At 38.9% G+C, this 25,673-nt stretch overlaps 1 protein-coding gene across 1 annotated transcript in view; it reads left to right on the top strand.

Annotated features, from left to right (window-relative positions):
* The window catches only part of TARS1 (threonyl-tRNA synthetase 1), a 533,465-nt gene that overhangs the window by 392,330 nt on the left and 115,462 nt on the right, over positions 1-25,673 (top strand). The gene's annotated exons all lie outside the window — the stretch shown is intronic.

Genomic DNA, 25,673 nt, shown 5'->3' with positions numbered 1-25,673 from the left:
TTCAACTGCTGGGGGTGACTTCAAAGAACGGCGGTCAGATTCAGTTCTGGAGTTCATAAAAAATTTCCAATGCTTTTCCAAGGTATCTGAAAGAACAAAATCCTGTAAGACTGCAAAATAGCCACAAATCTTTTAAGAAAGCTTTTTTTAACTGCAAGACATCCAATAATTTTGTTCCAAGACTGTTACATTTTCGTGTAGAAAGAGCTGCCATATGCCTTCAATTAACATAATTTTGATTTTAGATTAAAACAACAAAATAAGGAACAATGCAAAGTTTCCATGAAAGCCCACAACATCTATAACTTCTTTATCTTTAGTGAACTACGTAAGAAAGTGAGTGCCTCTGTCTTTTCTTCACTTAAATAGGAAAAATAACAGAAACATCCAAAAGCTTAAATATTGGTTTTGACTTTATAACTTAAGTGAGGAGAAATTTCAGGTTACAGCTATTCACCTTCCTAAATTCATTCATTCTACCTCACTTAAAATAACAACAGAAAACAAATTAGTTTTCTTAAAGTCGTGACATCTATTCCTTGTTTTCTGATGGTAAAGGAGTCATGCTAAATATGAAAATAGCAATGTTTATATCTTTGTCAAAACACTAGCAAGAATCTCTGTCTTCCCTTCTGCCTAAATGGGAATGATTATAATCAGAATGTTTCCACTTTGTGCCTTTTCCAGATGTGGATGTCAGAGGAAGAAAATGACATGAGACAAGTGTTATTTTATGCCCTGAGAATACCACTTTACATGGTGGCTTTTAGAACTCTGTTTACAGAAAGCTAAACTTTCGTGTTTTAGAAACAAAATAGCTACAGGAGCCAATTAAGGGATCAAACTGCTTTCTTAAAATGTACCAGAACCTTAACAAAGTTCACTAATATATGACTTTCAAGAGGACATGAGCAATTGTTATTTGAAATGCCAACCAAACCACCAAAACTTTCTAGTCCCATTTTAACATTCTTCCTAGTAAAGTTTATGATCCATTTAGGTATAATCACCTATGAGGACAGCCTGAGAGAGTTGGGGTTGTTCAGCCTGGAGAAGAGAAGGCTCCGAGGAGACCTTATAGCCCCTTCCAGTACCTGAAGGGGGCCTACAGGAGAGATGGGGAGGGGTTGTTTGCAAGGGCATGTAGCGATAGGACGAGGGGCAATGGCTTTAAACTAGAGCAGGGTGGGTTTAGATTAGACATTAGGCAGAAGTTCTTTACAATGAGGGTGGTGAGACACTGGCACAGGTTGCCCAGAGAGGTGGTGGAGGCCCCATCCCTCCATTCAAGGAGGGATTCATTCAAGGCCAGGCTGGATGAGGCTCTGAGCAACCTGATCCAGTAAAAGATGTCCCTGCTTACTGCAGGGGGGTTGGACTAGGTGACCTTTAAAGGACCCTTCCAACCCATTCTATGATTCTATGATTCTATGATTATGAATGGCAAGATGAGATTGATAGCCACACTGGTAACCATGTACATAGAAAACTGCTTTGTTTGAAACAATAGAAACCACAAAAGAATACTCCAGTTCACTCCAAGGGATTGAAGGATTGTGCATCTATTGCAGACCATTGCTCTGTTGTCCTAGTTTTTATTTCATAAATAATTGCAGTATTCTGACTTATAGAACAAAATAATAGCTTTGAATTCTAACAGCAAGTTCTACAAATAACATATAACCTTTATGGATCAGAAAATCTGGTAATATACTAGAATAATGGACAAGCCTGAAAAGAACTTCTGCTCAGTTTTCTTTATCTTCCTTCATCCACTATGCTGTAGTAGATGATTGACTGCAGCCATGATTTGAGAGGAAGATATTGCCTTTTTTAAGAGCAACTTCTATGGGTAGAAGAAAGACACAAGGTTTTGGGCATGTAGTTTCTTAAAGAAAAACAACAATTTTTAAGCTATAGTAGATACTGAGAATAATTGGTCTGAAAGAAACAGTTGTTGGTGGCATTGGAAAAGTAGGAGATCTTATTGCGGAGAGACGCTATCATATGTTTATCTCCAACAAAACCCAAGAGACATCCAAGTGATTACTGGCCATTAAACACCAATAGGATGACTGGAGGTGTTGTAGCGTATCTTGTGTCATAAAACCAGCGTTTGCAATCTGTATGCACCTTACAATGCCTAGTAGAACTTTCTTCTGAAGCCTGAGTGTCCGATTGAAATGGGTCTCCACTGTGGACAAAAGTGAGTGAGAAGTCATAGTTGTAATAGTAGTTTTGTGAGAAGTATTATTTTCATCAGTAACTGAATGTTTCAGCGTAAAATCAAAAGATACTGGATTTATACCACCAATGTTTACTCCATTGCTAACATCTTCCCTGTGCTACAGACACTATTTTCTCCCCAGTCTTCTGAATTATATTATCAAGTACTTATTTTGCTGCTTCCATTGCAGACCTGAAAAAGGGTTTGTGGATCTGGAAGATAGACTGTTTTTTTCCAAATTGTCATTTAGCTTGATTAAAAAACCCACTGTTTCTTCCTATGAGTTTTGCCTTATTAGAAGAGTTGTTATGTCCACAGAGAATTTGGTCCAAAGCCCAGTGAAGTTACTAGGCTTTAAATCAAAGTAATGATTGAGATCTGGATCAAGCTTGCAGTGAGCTAAATTAAATCCAGTAGTTTTGAAAAAAATATTGTACTTGCTTGCTAGATTCCTATCAGGAGACAAGACGAATTTGCCTTTATAATCTGTTTTAACTTCTTAGATACTTCTATTTATTACTGTGTATTTCAACTTCCCGCAATCTTACGCATTTTAGCCAATAACAGTGTAACTTATTTGCTTTCTTTTGCTATTTTCATATGCCTCTCCTGACTCTGAGCTCTTTTGTAGTTTAAAATTCATAGCTAAGGTTACAAAGCCTCTTTTATCCACTTATTCAATTATCCTGATATTGGAGTGCCTATTAAGAGCAATAAAACTAATACTGCAGACCTTGAGACTCCATCTTGACTATCCTTGTGTCTACATTTTCACTAGCTAAGAGCTCATGCTTGTCCCAAGTACACTTTAAAAATTATAGCTTATCATATTCAGTTGCATGAACTGAACTTGCTAGTACTGAGTTCTTACTTGAGTACGCAGGAGGAGTTTGCACTGTAGCTTTTATGCGCAGTTAAAAAACTCCAAAACTTCCTCAAACTTAAAGACTAATCCATGTTCTTTAGAATAGCTTTTGCTTTAGGATAAGAAAATTACAGAAATGCAAGAGCCAAAATGGATTTTTTTGCTGTGAAGCTCTTCTTGTCAATATATGCTTCTGCATAATGCAGGGTGAGGTCAGGCTACATTATTTTTCTGCTGCTGTGAAAAAAAGGCAACAATTGAGAACATATTCCTGCATGTATAAAAAAGGAAGATCATGTAACTTAAGTCACGAGACATGGCATTCTAGAGACATGCATTCACTTCTTTCTCCTGTGGGCTATTTTGTGAGGTTGAGAAAGCTATCATAGCCCTCTGTATTTCAACTCTCCTTCCACAAAATAAGAATAGTAATATAATTCGCAGTATGACAGGAAAGCCAATATCAGATGGTGTGGCAGTGGTACCATATAAACATATGAACCAAAGGAGTTTATTTTTTGTGCCATATCAACATCCACAAGAAAAGTATTGTGTACAGTCAAAGTCTAATCCAGTTTCTGCTAATGCTACCGATGTTACTTTCAGCAGCAATTGGATGAGAATCTTGATGAAACTGCATTTGCCTCTTTCGACAGATGCAGTTTGGTAGAGATGGTTAAAAATAACAGTTTATCACCATGCCCACATTTGAGCTAGCTTGGTATGCTTGCATAACATCAACACAATCACAATAGCATGGGATTTCTCACTGCTGTAAACCCATCCAGGAAACAGGGTCTTTTTCACATGGTAAATTGATGCTACTGTCTCTTCTCTGGTTACATTTCTCTCTGGGTGGAACTCAAATTCAAATGGTAGATATTTAGATTTAGGTATCTAACTGTGAACTCAGTATGAAGGCTTCTAGTATAGCCAGCAGAGCTGAATTGAAAGATTCAGCTTTCAATCCAACTGGCCACAAATTGCTGTCAAATGCTATTTATGATACCCTTAGGTTTTCCATGAGACACCCAGCTGTCAATCCAGAATGGCAGAGAATTCCTATGGATCTTGCCTCACATCTGCCTAGCCCTGTACAGTTGTTTAAGATACCCCCAGACATCTCAGTTGGCACTTGATGTTTATCTACAGGACACTGAATCAAGCCCCTAGTCAAGACGGTCAAAGACATTTTACGACTTATCCTGCTCTGCCTGAAGCAAACTTTTACATGTGGTCAACTGATTCTCTTTCTGGACTTACTGACAGAAATGACAGCTTAGATATCTGTCTTGCATGTAGGTGTCTGTGTTTAGACGTCTAAGTACCTATGATCTGCACCTGAATCACCCTCTTGTGTTTACTATTCTTGATTATAATAGGATTGTGACCTAAAAGGATAAACTGCTTAAGCACAGAGAGTGAAAAGATACATCCTGGCAGGAATTTGTGGCATGGTCTGTTTCAAACCCCCACAGAAGCTGAGGCAGCAAATGGTAAGATGGTACTTGCTGCAGTGTAAACTCTGGCCAGTAAGAAACAACTGAAAGAAGCCTGAGCGATAGAAGAGGTGAAGATGATCATACAGGTTATTGTAAGGAATTCTTTCCATATTCAATTCCACTCCTACATAGGAAAAGCAATTTCTCTAGTTGTATTACAAGCAGAACTAGTAGTGGGATTGCTGTTATAGAAGATGCAGGAGGTCTGTGAGTGATCATAAGCGACTGTCTGAGCTACCATAGCTTCACTAAATCGTTTAAGACAGTAAGGGTGAGGTAGGTAGACTTACAGAAAGTTAGTTGGTATTATTATAAGGACAGCGTTGGAATGTGATTAAAAGCAACTTTTTACTGAGAACTAAGCGCTGCTTCAGTCTTCAACCTTCCCAGATAAATAAATCAAGCCTAAAAGAAAATGCATTTTCTTGCATGGTAAATAATAACTATAATACTGGCAGTCATGCTGTGCTGTTTATTCTCCTGTGACAATGGCATACTGTTGACACACTACCTGTTCTGTGTCTGCTGCTTAACATACTTCAGACATGCAAATTTAAATCCTACTGACATCCTTTGGAGATGAAATGAAACCACTTACCACACAAGTTTCTAAATAATTCTGCTTTCATATTCCAGACCAAACGTAGCTGGAGTTAAAAAAAAACCACTACTAAGCTACTGTCAGAAAATGTGTTTCAAAGGTATAAGGAGTTTTGAAAACTGTGGCAAAATCTGACTTGTATGGGATATATTTTGTCAGGAAGGCTTTCGTGTTTACATTTTATATGTTTAAGACACTCAGTCACATTGAACAAAGACGTGCTTAATACAGAGTGACTCCCTTTCATTTCAGTTAAAATATGAATTAATTTCTGAGATTCCTTTGTTCTTCTATAGATGTAAGTGACAGCCCATGCAGTTTTATGGTTTTTGTCCTTGTCATGAAAGTGCCAACACAATTATCCTTTGAAAGTTTGGAAAAGAATGCAAAAACCAAATAATGGTAACTTCATCTAATAACTATTGGTTTTGAATGAAATGTTGTGTTTTATATTATAAACCTCTATTATAAAATTGAAATAAAGAAAAAGAAGGTAGAATATTTTGCGCCAAAAAGGATTAAAATTTACTATTTTGAAAACAGATAACAGAGGACTGTGCATTTCTTCACAAATTCCTATTATATAATTTTTCTGTGTGTGCTTTAGAATAAATAACCTCAAACACCAGTCAGATCTTGTGCCAGGAATGTTTGTGGCCCCAGTTACTTTTGAGAATTTACTTCAGGACCTTTTAAGTAGAAGTGATACAGAAACATTTCAGTGTCTGGGGAAATTTGAAATCATGATGGAATAATTAAGAATTAAAAGTTTAAAAAACAAAAATAAGAATTAAACTATTAGTTTGATTCCTGGGCCAGTTAGGAAATCAGTAAATTATCTTTCTATAAACAGAAGGATAGAGTTGATCTATCTGTTTATTATGGTAAGTACTCTAAGCCAACAATTATTACAAATAGAAGGGGCAATCTTCTGATTTAGACCAATCTAATTCCACAGAACTCAGCTGAACTTCCATAAGCACAGGTACATGCTTGTTAGCAAGCTATAGTCCTCACATATCCCAGACTTACTGATTTGGACTGTTGCAAATTTCATCATCAGAGTGTAATTCAAAGAAGCTTGGCTGAGTGCAATGGGATCCATGAGATCAGACATTATCAATTCAACACATACTTCCTAAGGGATTATTATATGTAAATAGCATGTTCTGCTTTTTTAGGTTTTGTTCAGGATTGCTGTGGATTTCAAGGAGTGTCAAGATGAAGATTTTCACCTCAGGAGACTGAAACGCTTTCAGAGTTCTGAAGTTAGAATTGGAGTCCAGGCTGTTCAGCTGAAGTATTAAAAAAACTCCATTTGGGGATGGGCAAAATGGAGAAGATTATGAGTGCTGGCAGAAAGGCAGACTTAGCAACAGTATTATTTATAGAGATTGTTTGGCAATAAGTCCACATCCGGAGCCAGCTACTGGGGATGCTCCAGTGGGAAGGTTACATGGAGAAGCTGAGAAGCCATTCAGAAGAAAGTGTGGCAGGAATATCCATGAAAAAAATTGGAGCACCAGTTTCTGGTATCTGGGATAGGATATGTGTCCAAACATAGTCTTCGACTGTGCATAGAAGTACACCTAGTCCGGTTGTCCAGGTTTCCTATATAGATAATGGAGAGAAAAGGGTAGTTCTACTGCAGAAGCAGTAAGTTAGATAGCCAGCTCTCTTAAGCGAGTGTTTCTCTGCATTGGATAAAAAGGGAACCTAGACAGCCAGCTCAGATTACAGAGCTTTCACTGAAGACTCCTGGTGAATTTTTACTTGGCATCTGATGAAGCTGTGCTGCTATTTTAAAGGGACTTCAAATGATGTTCAGGGTATGATGTGGTTGTAGAAAGGGAAGCAGTGAAGTACCTGTTTCTGTATGCCAGTCAATATATGCAGAACAGTCCATATTTTATGGAAATTAGTGAAATTAAATGGCTTTTCTGAAAGAATAATTACATTTAATTTTTCTGAAATGTCTAGAAAGAGAAAATAAAAGGCAGTGTAAATGGCCAGTTGGTGAACACTCTGTTTCTGGTACAGGGTAATACAACCCTCTTGAGTTTAAGAAGCTGCACACTTTTACACCTGATCTGAATTTGAGCCTCTCTACCATTACTGTCTTCTTTTAGTGGCTGCACGTTGAAAGGGATGAGCAATTTTATGGAGCCATTGTTCCTATGGTAACTATCTATCTCCTCAACACCCACGTGCATAGTACATTTTCTTCTCATTTAATCTTTGTAATTCAGAAGAAAATACCTGCTGTTGCTGGTGTGATGCTATACAAATGTCCTGTAAAATTCTTTAATATTCAATACAACAGCCTTGTGCTCTGCTTCGTAGATTAACTTTTTTCTGAAACACACTAAACGCCTCGTTTTGGTCTATGGCTACATTGCATCTAAGGAGTGTGCATCTTTCTACCTGCCTGTTAGTGCTCTATCTAGATATACAGTGATCCCACAGAGTAAGTACAGCCTTTACTTTTATCAGTGCTCTCTCTCCCATGAGAAACTTTCACATCTCTTTAAAAGATCAAACTCAGGCCACTAATCATTGCATGCAGTGCTTATTGCCATTCCAGTGGGAAAATCTGTTCACCTCCGCACTCTGCAGTTACTGATAACAGTCCCTGTCAGGTTGAATTAGAAAAATTAGTAAATTTTGCACTTGTTTGTTTTGGCCATGTCCCTGCTCCAGCATCTCTTTAATCCTTGCAGAGTTTCCATGACTGCAGAGACTCATTGCTTCAGATCCACTGACTCCCGTGGCTCAGTATAGAATTACATTTGGGAACTGTTATTGTTTCAACAGTTTCTTTCCCTGTCAGACATACATACACTAGAAATTGTTGATAAATAGTCTGGAAATTTTGTTTAGAAACTTATTTGGTCTATACATTCATAAGGTGTTTGCGTTATCATTTCTCTTTCTTTGGATCATGAGTCATTCCTGAATAAATCAAAATCTCTATGAATGTATTAGATATTCACAGAGTATTCACAAAAGTGAGGATGAACAGTTTATCTGTTCTTGTAGCACAGTATTGCTTGGTCTTTGTAACTCCCAAATTAATGATAAAATAGGGATAACATACGGCAAAAAATCGAGTTCAATATTAGAGTGTGATATCTAGAAAGGCCTATAATATCAGAATGGCTTTGCTGAAAAAGCTTGAGAAAAAAAATGTATAGTTTTTAAATATAGAAAATAATTACCACTTCTTTCACAGACATCTGTGATGGCGCAGCTACATTTCTACAAACTACAGGGATTCCCAAATTACATTAAAACTAAGCAATCCAGACTGAGCAGTCTAGATTTCACAGTGTAAAATTTCAGGCACTTTGTTCTTTAGAGCTGACAGTTTACATTAGACGTTTAAAAGCATCCTCACAAGGATTAATTTTTCCCAACACTGCCAAATTTCAAGCACTGTGATGCCCCTGAACATGTACTGTCTGCAGAGGAAGGCTTTTAGCAACCTCAATCCTGCCTCCTGGGCTCCCACTGCAGTGTTGACAGTTTGTACATCTCCAGCTCCATGTAGCGTCACGGTTTCCCATTAGCTCCTCCAGAGCAGCAGAGCTGTGCTTCAGTGGGGAATGGCTGTGAGATCTCATTCTTCTCTCCCCAGTGCAACCCAACACTGTCCAAGACCCATGAGTTGACCCAACATGAGGAGTTCTTCTTCACTTACCAATTCTTCTAATTGCCAAAATACTTTCCTGTCAGTTTCACAAAGTCTTTGTGCAGCTCTGCTATTGTTTACTGCTTGATTTGACCATAAACTCTGCAACACATGGACTTTCAGTGAGAGGAAAAACAGGCTCATATGTGGGATTAGATGTAACCACCTTCATGGCCCACATATTCTCCATTCATATTGCTGCTATTAGCACAGGGGTCACATGGGCTCACTGTCCTTAGAAAGAAATGAATGTCAGCGATCTCCTAGTGGACTGTGTAGAGTTCTTGGCCATCTCCAGACCTAATCCATTCGAACCACAGTTACACAACCATGATTCAGATTTTCACCCTTAGAGCACTATGGAGCCTAAATCTCCACCTGCAAGCAAAACAGCTAGTAGATAACCTGAGTGTAACTGCCCATGCAGGCGTGTCTGCAGTCCTGATTACATGGTGTGATATCTCTCGCTACAGAAGGAGCTCAACTTACTGTGTGTTTTTGCCTTCGAAAATGAAAAATGACATAGTCTGTTAAAACTCATTCTCATAACAACCATCGAATCTTGGCAGCCATGTAATAAGAGCAGGATGAGGCAGGGACTCTTTTGTATGGGATACCAAACATGAATTTAAAATTAAAAAAAATATATGGCAGGGGCGGGTGGGGTGGGTGGGGAGTATGCCCTTTGATATATGAGCAAAAAGTTGTTCACAAATCCTTAATGAATATTTATCAAAATACTGTATTTGTAAATGTCTGCGAAGAAAATGCCTGCCTTGGACAAAAAGGATACAAATTGTAACGTAAAGTAATGACCCTCATTAGACTAGCTAGGTTAGCTGGGAAAAAAAAACAGTCAAGCTTTTGGGCACAGAAGACATTCTTCAGGTTTTTGGGAGAAAGATGAATGCCCGTATTTGTATTTATTTTAACTCTGATTTCTGTGACGCATGTTTTCACCTTGCATTTGCTTTATATCTAGTCAGTAAATCTTGTGTTTATGAAGACATAAGCACCATGAAACACTTTGACACTCTTCGTTTCCTTCATCCCAAGCAGTAGCATTATCTAAAATAAACGGGCTGTCTGTCTAAGGAAGGAGACATAACGAGTGTTTTCGCAAGCCCGCCCGCGTATCTGTGAAGCTACCCCAAGGCGTGAAAGCAGGAGGGGAAGGGGAGGAGGGCCCGCAGCGGACGTTGCTGGAACAGCCAGTGTCCAGTGAGATCCAGCTGTGTAAATGTGACAAACGTAAAAGAGATACAAAGAGGTGAAGGCAAAACCGTGTTTGTGCCAATAGAGAGAAAAAAGAATTGCTTGGCGCAGCTTGTGTTGAGACTGCGGGTTATAGCTTGTGTGCTGAAGAAGCATGTGCCTTCTCACATGCTTTTTGTACTCATTTGAGATACAGGGTGACTGCACTTAAAAATAAGTACACAATGTACTCTGTATGTTGTCTTTTCCACAAGACAAATGTTTGTGCTCTCCTCAAAGGACCCGGTTCTAGTCTGTAATCACAGTTTCTTCCATATCATTAAACTCTTGATTAATATGTGTACTACGAGATTTCCATTAATTCTGAATTTGGAAATTCAGTCATCCTCTGGCATAGTCCTTCATTCTTATCAAATGTCTTTTTTTTAGAGCCTCCCAACACTGCATTACTATGATTACTTATCTACCAGCATTCTTGGGAGGAATAACAACAGTAACGTCCCCTCCTAGAAAAAAGGGAAACTGAGGCACAGACCATTGGTTAGACTTCCCTGCATTGTGTCTTTTGACTTCATCCTCATGCAATTCTTCCCTTCCTGTTATTAAGATCCCCTCCTCCCTGGCAAAGGGCATTAACTCATGTTGTCTTTTCCCTGGAATCCCATAATTTTCTTGAGTGAGCAAATGGAGGCCTACTTAAAGCTTGTTCTGTTTTCCAACTGGTTTGCCCCCTGTGAGCTGCAGGAGCTGGTACTGGAGCTCTTACGTTGCAGTCAGCCAGGATAGCTGATAATGACAGGTTAATCTCTATCCTTGGGCTCACAGAAACTTTATGAAAGCCACTGTGTTCTTACCTCTTCGTTCTGTTTTCTCCCATTAGCACTATTCTTTCCCACACAGGCACAAAAGGTAGCATTTGGCTTTCATTTAACAATTTTATTATTGCCCCTCTGAGTAAGAATTCATTTTTCCCTATTTTCTTCAAACTAAGTAGCAGGAACGTCACCTCCAACTTGACACGTGGAGCCTGTCTCAACAATAGAAAACATATTCTATGAAGTGGCTTCCTAGGTTTCTTGCACAAAACTCAGTTCAGATCAGTGCTTTTCAGCAGTTGCTACTGCAGCAAAAAGAAAAGAGCATGCAAGCTTTTCCCTTAGTGCTGCACTTTGGGAACCTGCTTCCTTGGTCTTCTTGTTGCTGGTCCCATCACTCTCCTCTGCGAGCATTCAGGTTCCATTTAATGCATGTCCTGTGGGCTAGTAAATAGCTGAGTTTTTCGAATGAAATGACATACATTTTAAAAAGGCTTTGTGAGACCTGTGCACGGTGACTCCAAATTCTTCTCTTCTAAGAGAGAATTCTCTTTGGTGCTGAATGTTTAGTTTTCCTCAATCGCTTTTTCCTTCTTTTAGTAGGATGATTTTCACATCTGGAAAGAGCGGATTTTTGACCAAGCAGAACTAACACAGTAACTGTTTAACTAATTTCCATCTGGAAGTTAGCCTTTTAGTATTAGGGCTACATCAGCTAATATATTTAATTGGAAGGTCAAGTCCTTTGGCTGATCTGTTTGATTTGGATTTACTCACTGATTATAATTTGTATGGGTATAAGAAAAGAAAATTTCAAAGGGAAAATACTGAGATTAGCCATCATTCATCAAACAGCTAGATAAATATTTGCTGAATATGTATATTTCAGATGCAAAACTATTAATACAGCAGCAAGGTGCAACGTAATAACCATACAAAAATTGTAATGCCAGCATTTACTAAACAGAAAAATTATAAACCATACAACAATACATGAGAGTGCAAAAAGGCAAGAACAAGAAATAATTGTAGAAACCACATCCTCCTAGAAGCTATGCTAAGGCGCACGGAGGACAGGGAGGTGATTAGAGACAGACAGCATGGCTTCTCCAAGGGCAAGTCCAGCCTGAACAACATAGTGGCCTTCCATGATGGATTGACTACATTGGTGGACAATGGAAGACGTATGGATGTCAACTATCTTGAATTCTGTTAGGCCTTTGACATGGTCCCCCACAACATCCTTCTGTATAAATTGGAGAGATATGGATTTGTTGCATGGACTGTTCAGTGGATGAGGAATCGGTTGAATGGTCGCATCCAGAGGGTAGGGTCAACGGCTGAATGTCCAGATGGAGATCAGTGACAAGTGGTATCCCTCAGGACTTTGTACTGGGACCAGTACTGTTCATCATCTTCATCAATGACATGGAGAGTGGGATCGAGTGCACCCTCAGCAAGTTTGCGGACAACACCAAGCTGAGGGGTGCAGTTAACAGACGTGAGGGACGGAATGCCATCCAGAGGGACCTGGACAGGCTTGAGAAGTGGGTCCATGTGAACCTCATGAGGTTCAACAAGGCCAAGTGCAGGGTCCTGCACCTGGGTCAGGGCAACACCCAGGACCAATACAGGCTGGGGGATGAAGGGGTTGAGAGCAGCCCTGCAAAGAAGGACTTGCAGGCACTGGTGGATGCAGAGCTGAATATGAGATGAAAATATGCACTTGCAGCCCAGAAAGCCAACTGCATCCTGGGCTGCATAAAAAGAAGTGTGATCAGCAGGGTGAGGGAGATGATTCTGCCCCTCTACTCCTCTCTGGTGAGACCCCACCTGGGGTACCGCATCCAGCTCTGGACCCTCAGCACAGGAAAGACATGGACCTGTTGGAGCGGGTCCAGAGGAGGGCCACAAAAATGATCAGAGGGCTGGAGCACCTCTCTTACAAGGACAGGCTGAGAGAGCCGGGGTTCTTCAGCCTGGAGAAGAGAAGGCTTTGGGGAGATCTCATTGTGGTCTTTCAGTACTTAAAGGGTGCCTACAGAAAAGATGGGGACAAACTTTTTAATAGGGCCTGTTGCGATAGGACAAGGGGGAATGGCTTTAAACTAAAAGAGGGTAGAGTCAGACTAGATATATGGAAGAAATTTTTTACCATGAGGGTGGTGAAACACTGGCACAGGTTGCCCAGAGGGGTGGTAGATGCCCCATCCATGGGAACATTGAAGGTCCTGTTGGACGGGGCTCTGAGCAATCTGATCTAGTTGAAAATGTCCCTGCTCATTGCAGGGGAGTTTGGACTAGATGATCTTTAAATCTGCCTTCCAACCCAGACTATTCTATGATTCTATGATTCTTTATCTTCTTCAGACTGTGTTTCTCTGACCCTTTCTACTCCACCAGTGAACCTGTGCTTGGCTTTCTCCCACATGGTCCAGGGCCTTCTTCAAGCCTGCCGTACTTCACAACAGCCCTGTACAAATTTCACAGAAAATGTACAAGAGTATTACCTTCATTCTTAAGTCCTCCTCCTCCCTCCTCTGTAGCCGTAATAGCTACAGAAATCAACAGAATCTTGGTAACTGAGTAAATATTAACAAAGCAAACCATTAATGCTGCAAATGAATGTTACAAGGATCAGAAATACCTCACTGAGCAAATCATTAAAAGTATGTCTGTGTGCATTTGAATGCAGTTCATCTCATCTCCTATTATTTGTTATAGCCCTTTTACATCTTATCTGTAACGAGCTCTGTAACCTCTCCTCCTGCGGCAGGGAACATATCTTTCACTGTGTTGCTAATGGTATGTTGGTACTGTGCCCTGTTTTATTCCTCCCTTTCTAATGGGAACTAAAGCTGGAAAGATATTTCCTGTACCCAATTCTATGCCAGTGCTAACTTGACTTTGAATTGGTTGTAGTTTGTTATTAGCAAATAAATATCAAAACTAAAGGCTAACCTGAAACAAGTGAAGCATCTGGATTCCACTGGCACACATGCACACCTTGGTTCTGGAAAACTGCAAATCAGATCTGCCTTAGGTTACAGGAGGACAAGGTACACTGTTCCCTCAATAAATTAGCTCTGCTGAGCTATGTTCCCTGCAGCTACAGTGCTGCTGCTATCTGTATGCTGTACTGCAAACAAGTAGAGACTTATCTTAAGGCCAAAAGGGGTTATCTAGTCGGATCTCACAAAAAAGCAGAAACTGGAGAATTGTAGAGTAATTTATGTTGTAAGGCTGAAGAGACCTCAGGAGGTCATCTTGTGCAACCCCCTGTTTAAAGCATGATCAGTTTAGGTTAAGTTGCACAGGGCCTCATGAATTAATGTCTCTCTCAATGGAAATTAATTGACTTTAAAAATCCCAAGAATTGAGAATCCACTATGATTCTTATTAAACTCCTTCTGTAACCAATTGCCACTACTGTTTTTTAAAAAGGGCTCATTGTAAGCCTGTATTTGGCTAGCTTTATCATTGTCTCTTCATTCTGATTTCTCGTTTAGATATTGGCTGGCAGTTGCTGTCATCACACGACTTTTTATATAAAACCAACCAGATTGAGCTCCATGATTCTGTCACTGTACTACGTTTTCATGTTCCAATTGCTTTTGTAACCCTGCTCTGAGCTTTCTCTAATTTATCAACACACAGATAACAGCAACTGTCCCGTCCTGGGCAAGAGAGCTGGATGGAATATTCCTAGTCAGAGTGCCAAATACAGAGCTAATGTATGTCTCTGCTATCTACAGTCAATATTCTCCTTTTTATTTATCCAAAGATTATAATAGTGATTTTGGAAATGGCATCTTAATGGTAGCTCCTATCCAAGTTAACTGTCTGCCTTTAACCCCAATTTACTGTTCCCCAAGAAAGCCATCCACATCCCGCAAGAGTTTTACTAGGTACAGGACTACCCACCTAGACATATTGATCCTGTGATACCATTAATTTTTTTTGTGACTTTCTCATGAAATGATTCAATTACATTAAACATCCATCTTCACTAATTACATTACTTACACAGTCTTTGTGTCAGCTCCAAAACTGGTCAGTTGAGATTTGATGTTTTCTTCCAGACCCTTGATAAAACATGATAATTATCTCAAAAGCAGGAAGAAGGCTTTCAGGGTCTCACCAAAGAAAACACCAGATTATTGATGGTTCTCTATTTGCCTTTATATTTTAAGAATTAATCAGCTCTTATTTTATTTAATATGTGCAATATTGATATTTTAACTTTTCTCTTTCCTTAATCAAAATGCCAGAAGGTACCAAATGAAATGTTTTACAAAAGCGGAACTGTATTGCATTCATATTAATTTGCTGGCCAGATATAAATGTCAGAGTTGGGGCCACACATGTGGGAGAATCATCTCTCCACATACTACCAGTATGTGCAGTGCAAACTTTCATTTGAAAACCTCTGATTATAAGAGAGTTTTGCCCCTGGGAGTTTTTCAGTTCTCAGGCTAGGAGCCTTTATAATGACATGTAAGATTATTTTCCAGTTATTAATTTCCAAATGGACTGTTGTCTTGCAGAAATATTAAAAGCTGCTCACAGTTGAACTGCACTGTGGCATTTCACTGCTTATAAAGACTGCTTATTAATTTCTTTCTTTTTTTTTTTTGTTTGGTCAATGTTTTCCTTAAAAGTTTATCTTAAATGAAGGAAGGGAAATATTTACAATCACAATGGAACAATGGCCTGGAACTAAGGAAGGGAAAGTTTAGGTTAGGCTGTAGTAAGAAGTTCTTAACTCAAATAGCCTTGGATTCCGAAAGAAGTATTTTGAGACAGCATCATGGAAGATTTCCAGAAACTGTGCAGGTGAGACAGTCTGAAGGACCACCCGATAAGGAACACAATCTGGTAAAAGTTGAATACTAGGCAATCATCACCTTTTTATAAAAACTTTCTTTCTCTAGCACTAGTGACAAAAAGGGATATCTAAAATTGAAGAAAATTTAGTTACCCTACATACATAAGAGGAGATTTTCTCCACAATACAGATCCTATCAAGAATGACACCTCAGTGGAAAAATACAGGTCTAGTCTTATATTAGTTATATTTATAGCTAAACAGGAGCATTTGGATGCTGAACTCTTGAAAGTCTGACCCATACAGTACAGCCTCTTGAGAGCGTCCTAAGGGAACGTTGGCCTTTTGAATTGCCAGCACACCAAAGATTAAACAAAAGGACGGGGGAAATGAAGGTGAGGCATTCTGTGATTTCATGAAAGGCAGAACCAGAGAAGTCAGCAGTTCCTCACTTTACTCCTACTAATTCTCTGCTAAACACAAAATGTCTAAGTAAGGAAATATTCAATGCACTTTGCTACCGAATTCTATAAACATGTTCAAAGAAATAAGTGGTGTTTATTTAACAAAATAATCTGCTTTCCTAATTAAACCAGAATTTAAACACGGTCTGTGGCATGAAACTCAACTTTGTTAGTTATATCATATAAAATAAGGCAGGAGCTGGATAGCACTTGTTCTGAAGCATTTTATGGAGTGAAAATGCTGCAGATTTACATTAGCAGAAAAGTGTTCATTTTGGTCTGCTTATAACCGATATCGGGAGTTATCAGTTTCCATATTATGATCATTTATTTATTCTTTCTTGACGCATTCATATTTAACAATTGCAGTTCTCTGCCAGACAAATACGTGTCTGAACTGAAGGGGAAAAAAAATAGTAGGTCAGATAACTTTTAGGTATTTGTTACTTTCCAGATTTTAGAGAAATTGCACTAATGATATTTGGCCTGCTATGTGCGGGATGCACTATTAGCAGTGACAAAAGTACTAATTCCCTGAAACTGCGCTGTCTTCTGTGACTGTGACATATGTCCAGGATTGAAGAAAGAGTAAAACTAGTCCCCCTAGTGTACTGTTGTATAATAGTTAGGTCTCTAATCTGTTGAAGTTTGTCTATGGGTTAATTGGTAAATCTTCTCTATCTCCTGTATGTTTTTACTATACCGAGTGTAATTCTTGGTGAAGGACGTTTTTCTTGGTCATTTTTCTTAGGACTATAGGGTTCTGGGATTGAAAAAAATTCCACCTGGTAATACAACAATTCTTACAGAATACAAGATAAGAACTAGATAATATTTTGCTCCTGTTTATCAAAGTTTATAAGAACTATCTTGGTATTAATTGACAGTATTAACATTTGTATTTTTATTATAAAATTTAATTTTAAGTCTGTATATATCCATCAGTTTTCATTACATACCTCTGTATAACATGTCCATTGCTTTGGAGAACCCACTTTTTAGTTAAAAAAATCAGATCTGATAGGCAATAATTATTGGAAAGAGGCATTAATCAAAAGCTTCCTCTGGGAGATGGCTCTAAAATAATTTATAGTCAGTATCATTTTGGTATCTTTACAGTGTTTGAGATTAATTGCCTGAATTATATTTATAATAAATTATTATGTTGCGCTCTGAGCATAAAGGACAATTGAGTTGTTTCATACAACTTCATTGAACACAATGCTGCAGCATATCATTGACTGTTCACTGGAGACCCTCGCTAAGCCTTGGAGGGAGACTGTTAGGGAAATGTAAATGAACCAGTAGCAAATCAGACACAAATTTCTACATGGAAATTTACAATAGGACATTGGGCAAAATAGGTTTGCAGTAGAAAGGCCACATGAAGCATTCGTATTTCAGAAAATTTATCTTTGTTTTCACATTTATCTGGAATGTAGCTACCTTTAGCTGGGAGTTGTTTGTGTAGGGGACTGTGGAAGAATCTACACTGAGAAAAACATACTTATGAATCTAAAGAAAAGATACGTATGAATATAAAGAAAATATTATCTGAAGATAATCTAAGGAAAAGTTTTGGTTTGGCCTAGGAAGGGGACTGTAAAGGAAAATTTATTGTTGTTGTTGTTGTCATGAAGTAAGTGCACAGTCTAGCATAGTGGTCTGACACCCAGCTTCTCATCTCTGCTAGTAACCACTTCAGACTACCCTGCTTCACCCTGGGTAGTCTACGGCTGGTAGTCTACAGCTTAGTCATAGGGTTTTTCTCCTGTAAAGTAGGAAGAAGAGGGTTAAAGCCTAGGCCATCAGATGAAGGATTATCAATAGGTCTCTCACATACCAAGTCCTCCATCCACTGAGTTTAGGTATTAACGGTCTGGGGAAAACATCATCTCCACCTACATTTTGAAAAAAAATGTAGCTTTTGCTACTGGATTTTGCATGGGACCAGTCTCAATAATCTCGCCCTCAGAACATCCTCAGACCGTGCTCTGCATGAAGGACTGAAGGAGGTTGAAGAATACCTAGCTGGTAGATCCCAGCAGGCTGTGGTCACAAATTAAGCAGGAGCAGGTTGTGGTCATAAATTAAGACCATGGCCATACCCAGGAGGATGTAGATACTTCTTGATATTTCCTCTAAAATTCTGAACTGCCTACAGACTTTACACTTCTCCACAAGCCGTAGTAAAGTGTGATTTTGTGGTTTGCCACTTAGGCATCTAAATCCTGTCACCTAAAGTCCTGCTTTAACTAAATCTTCCTATCAATTTAGCACAACACCTAACTAAATACTCCCTAAATGAAAAGAAATTTAGAAAAAATCAACACCTCCTATCAAGAAGGAGATCAAAATTTGGTCACTGTTTATCCTTGAAAGTATGATTACTCCTAAAATACCGCTCCTAAAACAGGAGATGAGAAGAACTTCTGTAGGCAAAAACAACAGGGAAAGATTAGCACATGCTTCTGGACTGATTACTGCTCTGTCAGAATAGACATTTTGGGAAAATTTGCAAGGAACTTCATGCTGTTACAATGAACAAGAACCTCCACTGGTATCCACATGCTGAGTTATCAGCAATGTAACTCCTCATTTACATTAGGATCAGATGATGGAAATCAAGAAACAGCAGTTTAAAATAGAGAATATGATGGAGCAGGAGAGATGTGTGTCTTGCCTTGAGAGGGGATCTGCAGGAGGAACTTTGAAAGCAGGTAATTTGCAGCCCTTCTCTTTTTATCTGTTAAATGCCACTGAATATTTTCATAGCAGTATTGCTTTATTCAAGCATATTTTAAGACAAATATCTAAAATATCTAAATAAACTGTAGACTTTCAGGATATTCTCTGTGCCTTTTCAGCATTGACAGGTGCAAAACTCTATATACTTAACACTTGATATTATGGCATATAAGAGATTATTTTTCTCTGGGACACAGTTATAGAAAGATACAAAATATACAGATAGAAACATCATAATGCTATTTATGTTTGTTTTCTCAAGATTAATTTGTAAAGGTTAAAGGGCAATTTATTCCCACATTTCCCAGTAATTTATTTGTAGAAATGCCGTGTCCTCCCTGGAAGAGAAGATTTGGATTTAGATCTTACAGAAACTCTTTCTGCCTGCCTGTCTCTGTTAGATTATAAATGGGAATTCCAACCACCTCAAATTGCTGTTTAGAAGCGTATTTTGCCTTAAAACTCTTTCACATATGCTTATGCTATGTATTGTTTCTACAAGCAGCATGTTTCCCTAAGCCATCTGAAACTCCTGTCTTCACACACGGAATGGGACACATGAATGTTTTGGCATAGATGCTTTCAGGACGGAAGGTGCCTGCTAATTTTCCCCTTTAAGTTCACCCTAGTTAGCACAGCTCAATAAACTGTAGTATACAGCCTCTAAGCTCTACCTTGGACGCGTTTCAGATGAACTCCCATGGAATCCCAAGCAATCTTTCTGGCAGAAGATTTTCCAGTGAAGAATCAAATTCATCATATTAGGGAGGACATTTTGAAAATTAAAGGTACATTTCAACAAACAAGGCTGTCAGCCTTGCCCTCAAGCTTGAGCCTTAGTTTTCCAGCCCAGCGATAGGGATTGTTTGATTTAGAAGAAGCTCTGTATGCCAACTCCTTGAAGATGAATAACCAAAGTTTCCTTGCCTGGTATGTTACCTAACAATCCTTTGCATCAAATTGTGCTACGCTGTTTGCTCTGATACCGTGCCAGATCCTTGTCTGTTATAAATCACTCTTATCGAATACATCAATTTTTGTCATCTGAGGTTCTGACTCTTCTGACTTCTGCTCTCCTCCTGCTTAAGGTTAAGAAAATAGCTCTCTAAGTTGTACAGCCCAAATTTGTGTCTTTTGAAAACAAAGCTGATAAACTTCCCCTGTTAGAGCAACAAGCCAGTGGCTGGAAAAGAAAGAAAAGCGTACATTTCAAAGAATTGTTAAATGCAGCCTGGGATATCTGGTTTACAGGCTTTTCTCTTAACCAGGTTTCATGAGTATGCAGATAGCAACTTGTTTATGCTTCTCAGAGACAAGCAGGGCAAAACTAAACAAACATTCAACCTGAGCATTGTATAGATCGTATCAGGAGAGAGCGAGCAACAAACTCGTTAGAGAATTCTCCTTCTCAGTTGGTGTTTGTGGCTAAACTGAAATTAATGCAATGCAGAAGTGTAACACAAAGAGTAACTGTGAAAAAAAGAGAAGCATGTGTGACAGATTGCACATAACCCTGTAAAAAAAGACAAAGATTGAATTTGGTTCTTTATCACCTCCCTGTGAACCTGATGAACCCACTAGGGTTGCCTGTGGATACGTGAAACACAAACCTGATCCATTTGGTTTGCTACAGCCTCTGGCAGTCTTAATATAATTTCAACCAAATCAGAACAGTAGCAATTTGTCCTTAGCCAGCACAGATGCAAGAGATGACTCAAGGAGAAATGAACCGGTAACATATTTGGAGCAATATTTGGCTGATTGAATTCCAAAACAAAAAGGAATGTAACTTGCTCTCCATTTTGTAGCAGCTGAGGGCAGTTCTATGTGAAAACAGTAGCTGTAAAAGGGCGATCCTGCTACATTATGCGTTTCCTTTCTTTGCTATGGCAATCACTGATGTGTCTCTTAAAATGGAAATTTGAGTTCCAGTTTCTTGAGATCCTTTTACTCTTCTGCTGAAGCCAAAGAACAGCCTTGATGCTTATTCATTGGTCATGGAATTCTTTGTCTGGGAAACAGGTTCAGTTCTGAAGGAGCAACTGGTACAAAGGCTGGAGATGCTAATTCCTTGCACACCCTGGGTCACTGCTCTTTGTGATCCCCCCAAACAGAAACATGAAAGGCTAAGAGGAAGAAGCCTAAAAGGCCTAGGATAGGGCCTGAGGAATTCATTCTGGTTAGATCTCCCAGCTTCCACACTTCAGCTTCTAACCAGAAATGCACTTTCACATATTGATGAAAGTACACATTTGAAATTTTGCAATCTGGATCAATGCTGTCTTTAGACCAAAAATGGTTATATATCAAGAACAAAATATATCAAGAACAACTGCTAAACTACTTCCAGACCATCTGCTCCATTTGCACTTACCTAGTTGGAAGATAAGTACAGGGAATGAATGTCTTCTCTGGAGACATTCCAAACCCGCCTGGACGCGTTCCTGTGCAACCTGCTCTGGGTGACCCTGCTCTGGCAGGGGGTTGGACTAGATGATCTCCAGAGGTCCCTTCCAACCGCCTGCCATTCTGTGATTCTGTCAAAAAAGCTTGTTGTTGTTTATGAAAAAAGTGGGAACACTGCTACTGTAGCCACAAAGATCAGAGGATAGATACAAGGCAAGACTTGAAATGCATCTTGATGAGCTTTAAGAACAGAAATGGTTGCCTGACAATAACTCAATGCACAAGTTGATCTGTTGTTTCAAGTGACGGGAAGTGTTGTTCAGCTGGGGTTCAGAAATACTTATTTCCATTTTCTAGGGGGGAGCGCAATAATTGCCTCAGTTCTCAGTTTGGAAGGAATTGCTAATTCTTCAGAAGAAACATGTGAAATATGTCATATTTGATTTTTAATTCAATCCAGTGGAAAGAAAACAATTCCAAAATATCAGTGTTCTATCTCCTTCCATGGTTTTTGTTCATAAAACAGTGTAATTCCAAAATAGATATTCCTTGAAAGATGGGATTATTTTGTTCAGGAAAAATAATGTAAAATTAATGGAAAGATCCACGTTTCAGCAGAAATTGAAATACATTTTATGAAGAGTGTATAATTATGCTTATGGCATTTTTCGTAGTTTTTCTCCCACTTGATTCTTTTTCAGACGTTTTTCTGACTAGCAGATATTTGACCAGAAATCAAAGTAGAAAAGCAGAACATGAAATCACACCCAGTTGTGTCACCATTGAACTATAATGTAAAACTGTATATTGATTCCTGCAGAACTAAACAATGGATTATGGTTTAGAGAGAGAAGGTGGAAAATTTTTAGAAGGTGGCAGTCAACTTATTTGGTGCTTTCTATTTGCTTTTGAATCTGGTAAAAAGAAAGGAAAATTTCTTTTCCAGTTCGTTATGACATCCATTTAGGTTTAGGTTCTTTCCTCCAAATTTTGGGCTATCCGTAAGATGCCTAAATTACCAGCTCATTTACTCTAGATTCTATCTATATTTAATGGATAGCTAATGACTTCCAAGGATTATTTTTGCTTAAAGGTGGATAACTGAGTCATGTCGCCTTTCTTTCCATTGTTCATGAAACAGACTGGGGGAAAAGATGTTTTAGTAGGCAAATCAAATAAGTACTTAAGGGGAATGAATCCAGGCCTACATCATTTTGTTATACCACTGAACCTATTCTCCCCACACTTCTTTTCTGTATGCAGTTGCTGTTGGAAACTGAAATTAGTAAAGATAGTTACTTCAGGATTGCCAGACTTAAATTTCACTGTGTTTTTATTTAAGTGTAACTTTTGTTTTTTTCAGTGTTTCTTCAGGCAGTGACATTTAAACTGAAAGTTCACATTTTCAACAGGATGCTCAAAATTTGTATACACCCATTTATAAACAAAATCTATATGGGTAAATCATGTTTCCTCATGCAACTATGCATATTGAAACTTAGATCTGTCCAAGGTACATATGTAAATTTGACTTCCCTTATAAGGCATATTACTTGTACCTACAAATCTTTATTACGCAAAAGGTAAAAAGGAAATTTTTAAGTGTATTATGTCGACTTATGGCCTTAGAAGTAATTTTCCCCTAATGTATGCCTAACTGATGTAACAGGTTTCAATAATTCTTCCTGTTTGGTCCAGGAAGATAAAGCGTATGTTAACGGATGGAACATAAAAAGTAAATCATGGTTCTTCCATTCTGCTCCCTAGAGTCTCACAAAATTCCTGTGAGATCTGAGGCAAATAACTTCAAAAGGTGTTATATTCCTAAAGGTGAACTCTATAAGTTAATCTTTTACAATCCAATTTTCATAAGAAGGGACCAAGTCTGCGAGATGTCAGGGCACATCAGTCAGTGGCATTCTTGCACTTTACTATATTCCTTCAAAGAAACCACCTCATGAGCTCTGTCCTGAGAGCTATGTCTCAGGTCCCCACCTGTTCTCTCCCCATATATGCCTACAACTCTAGCTTAATATTTCAACTGATTTTAAGTTAAAATTTGCAATTTTCCTCTTCTTAGGCCTTTTGCAGTAACCATTGTCTGTTAAATGTTCTGCAGATCCAGTAAGCAGCTCTTGGTGCCATTGAACAGGAGCATGTAGTGACCAAGCATCTCTCTAAACAGAAAGGCAACGTTCATTACCAGAAACATGACATCAAGCAAAGATCTATTTTCCCCTAGAATCATTCCAGCCCTTACAGGGGAATGAGGCATGCTTGCTTTATTCATACACTTCCATCAGCCTTCCCTATTTAAGGTAATGAGCACCTTGCGTGTTAAGCTTGGTCTTGAGCCTCTGGCTTTTGGTCTAGTGGCTGAATTTACTCTTCCCATCTGTAACTATAGTCAGGTGTGTGTCTCAGCTGTGATGTGGTAGCTCCACCATGCCTTCTCCACTCCTAGGAGGAAGCCTCTGGTATCAGATGAAAGATAGGAATAGCTAACAGGCGCATGTGCTCAGGTGAAGGTCCTTACCTGCCTTGTGGTTTGCAAAAAAGACTTTTTTTAGGGCAGCATGATCCAGCTGTGATCATCAGGCCTTACCCATCTTCTGTATTAGAGCTGGGGAGAAAGCCAAAGGCTGTAGCATACATTTAAGTGCTTACCAGTCTGAGTGAAGGCAAATTTTGACCCTTTCACCTTGCCTTTAACAGATGGAAAGTAAACTCTTTCCACCTTTCATTCTTCCTCTACATGAATATTCAAAATCTTTCAGTTTTCAGGATTCCTTTCATCTGAATTTACAGGTCTTGACTTTCCTTAAATGAAAATAGGGAGATATCTGGACACAAAATCATAGAAACATAGTAGTTTAGTATCATTCCCACTCTTAAGTATTAGCTAATATATGGCTGTTAGGAGCCTTTCTCCTCCTTGACTGTGTTAGCCCCGCACACCTGAGTAACTGACACATTCCACAATGTCAGGAAAGTACAGTAACTCGATATTCATCATAGCCTCAGATTCCTGTTTATCATTACTCTACACTAGGCCCTTAACAAATAAAAAGGGAAACATCCTGTCTCAAAGAGTTTTGCAACATAAAACAGCAGGAAGAGCCCAAGAGCAGATGGCAGAGCATGCAGAGTACAAAGAAGGAAATCAGAATGCTAGTAGCTTCTCCTGTCATTAGATCTCACGGATGCTCTTGTGAACCTGTTTGCATGGACACAGATTGGGGCACTACAGGGACACAAGAAAAGAGAAGCAGAGTAAAAAGGTAAGAGATGACGCATGCAGCCCTGTGCCCTGAGCACTGCACTGAGCTCAGCTGGGTAAAGCACATTCCTGGTGATCACACAGCAGGAGTTGTGAAAGACTTTTTACAGTTCCATGCATTTTTCAGCTGGGTTTTTCTTCTAGCAGTATGACGCACTTTGAAATCTGCTGGAAGCTAAAGCACCTGTCATCGATCGGAATGTTATTTTCCCATTGCAAGTATACCAAACAGAAGATTTCTTTGTTACAGAGGGGCTCTGTTGAGAAGAGAAAACAAAACAGAGTCAAGGGAGGCAGTCCAATCCAAAGGTTCCCATCCTTTTGCTCACCATCTGTGTAGTCAAAGATAGCAAAGGCTTCCTTGCCATTGAATAATGCAAACTTGGGGACTTCCTTGACGTCACTGTGAAGGGTGGGTGGTCTATGTGAGAGAGCTGGCAGCATGCCCGTTATCAAACATGTTAGAAGATCTTCAATGGTAAAGGATAAAAGGTAGTTCACAAAGAAACCAAGCAAGTCTTTAAGCAAACATGTGTTGTCCTTACCTTTTAAAAAAATATTTTACAGAAGCTTATGACTTTTCTAATAAATGGAAGCTCACATGCTGAACTTGAAATCCATAGAGATGTGCAGACAATATTTTAAAAACCAAACGGGCATCCAGAGAGTAAGAACTATTTTTTCATATAGATAGGTATAAAAAGATCAGTTTCTGTTTCTGAGTTTCTTTGAGTCATCCAAGCTCCTAAAACAGTGATGGAAATGCTGGAAGAATTGCAATGTCTTTCTGTTCCAATTCCAGCCACAAATTCTGTGAGGAAGAGTGATATTGTCTAAATAATTTCCTGACCCTTTTCAGAAACAATGCAAGTTCTTGGGAGTTCAATATCTGAGAGTCTCCTAAAGCCTGAGTCTAGAAAAATGACATTATTTTTTTCTAAGCTAGTTGGCACCAGGATGAGACTGAATGCAAGAACAACAAACACTAACTGAGCCATCTCTGTTCAGGGGTTTTCATGGCTTTATCTGGC

Source organism: Chroicocephalus ridibundus, chromosome Z, assembly GCF_963924245.1.
Source record: "Chroicocephalus ridibundus chromosome Z, bChrRid1.1, whole genome shotgun sequence".
NCBI lineage: Eukaryota > Metazoa > Chordata > Aves > Charadriiformes > Laridae > Chroicocephalus > Chroicocephalus ridibundus.
This window is presented reverse-complemented; position numbering and strand designations above follow the sequence as displayed.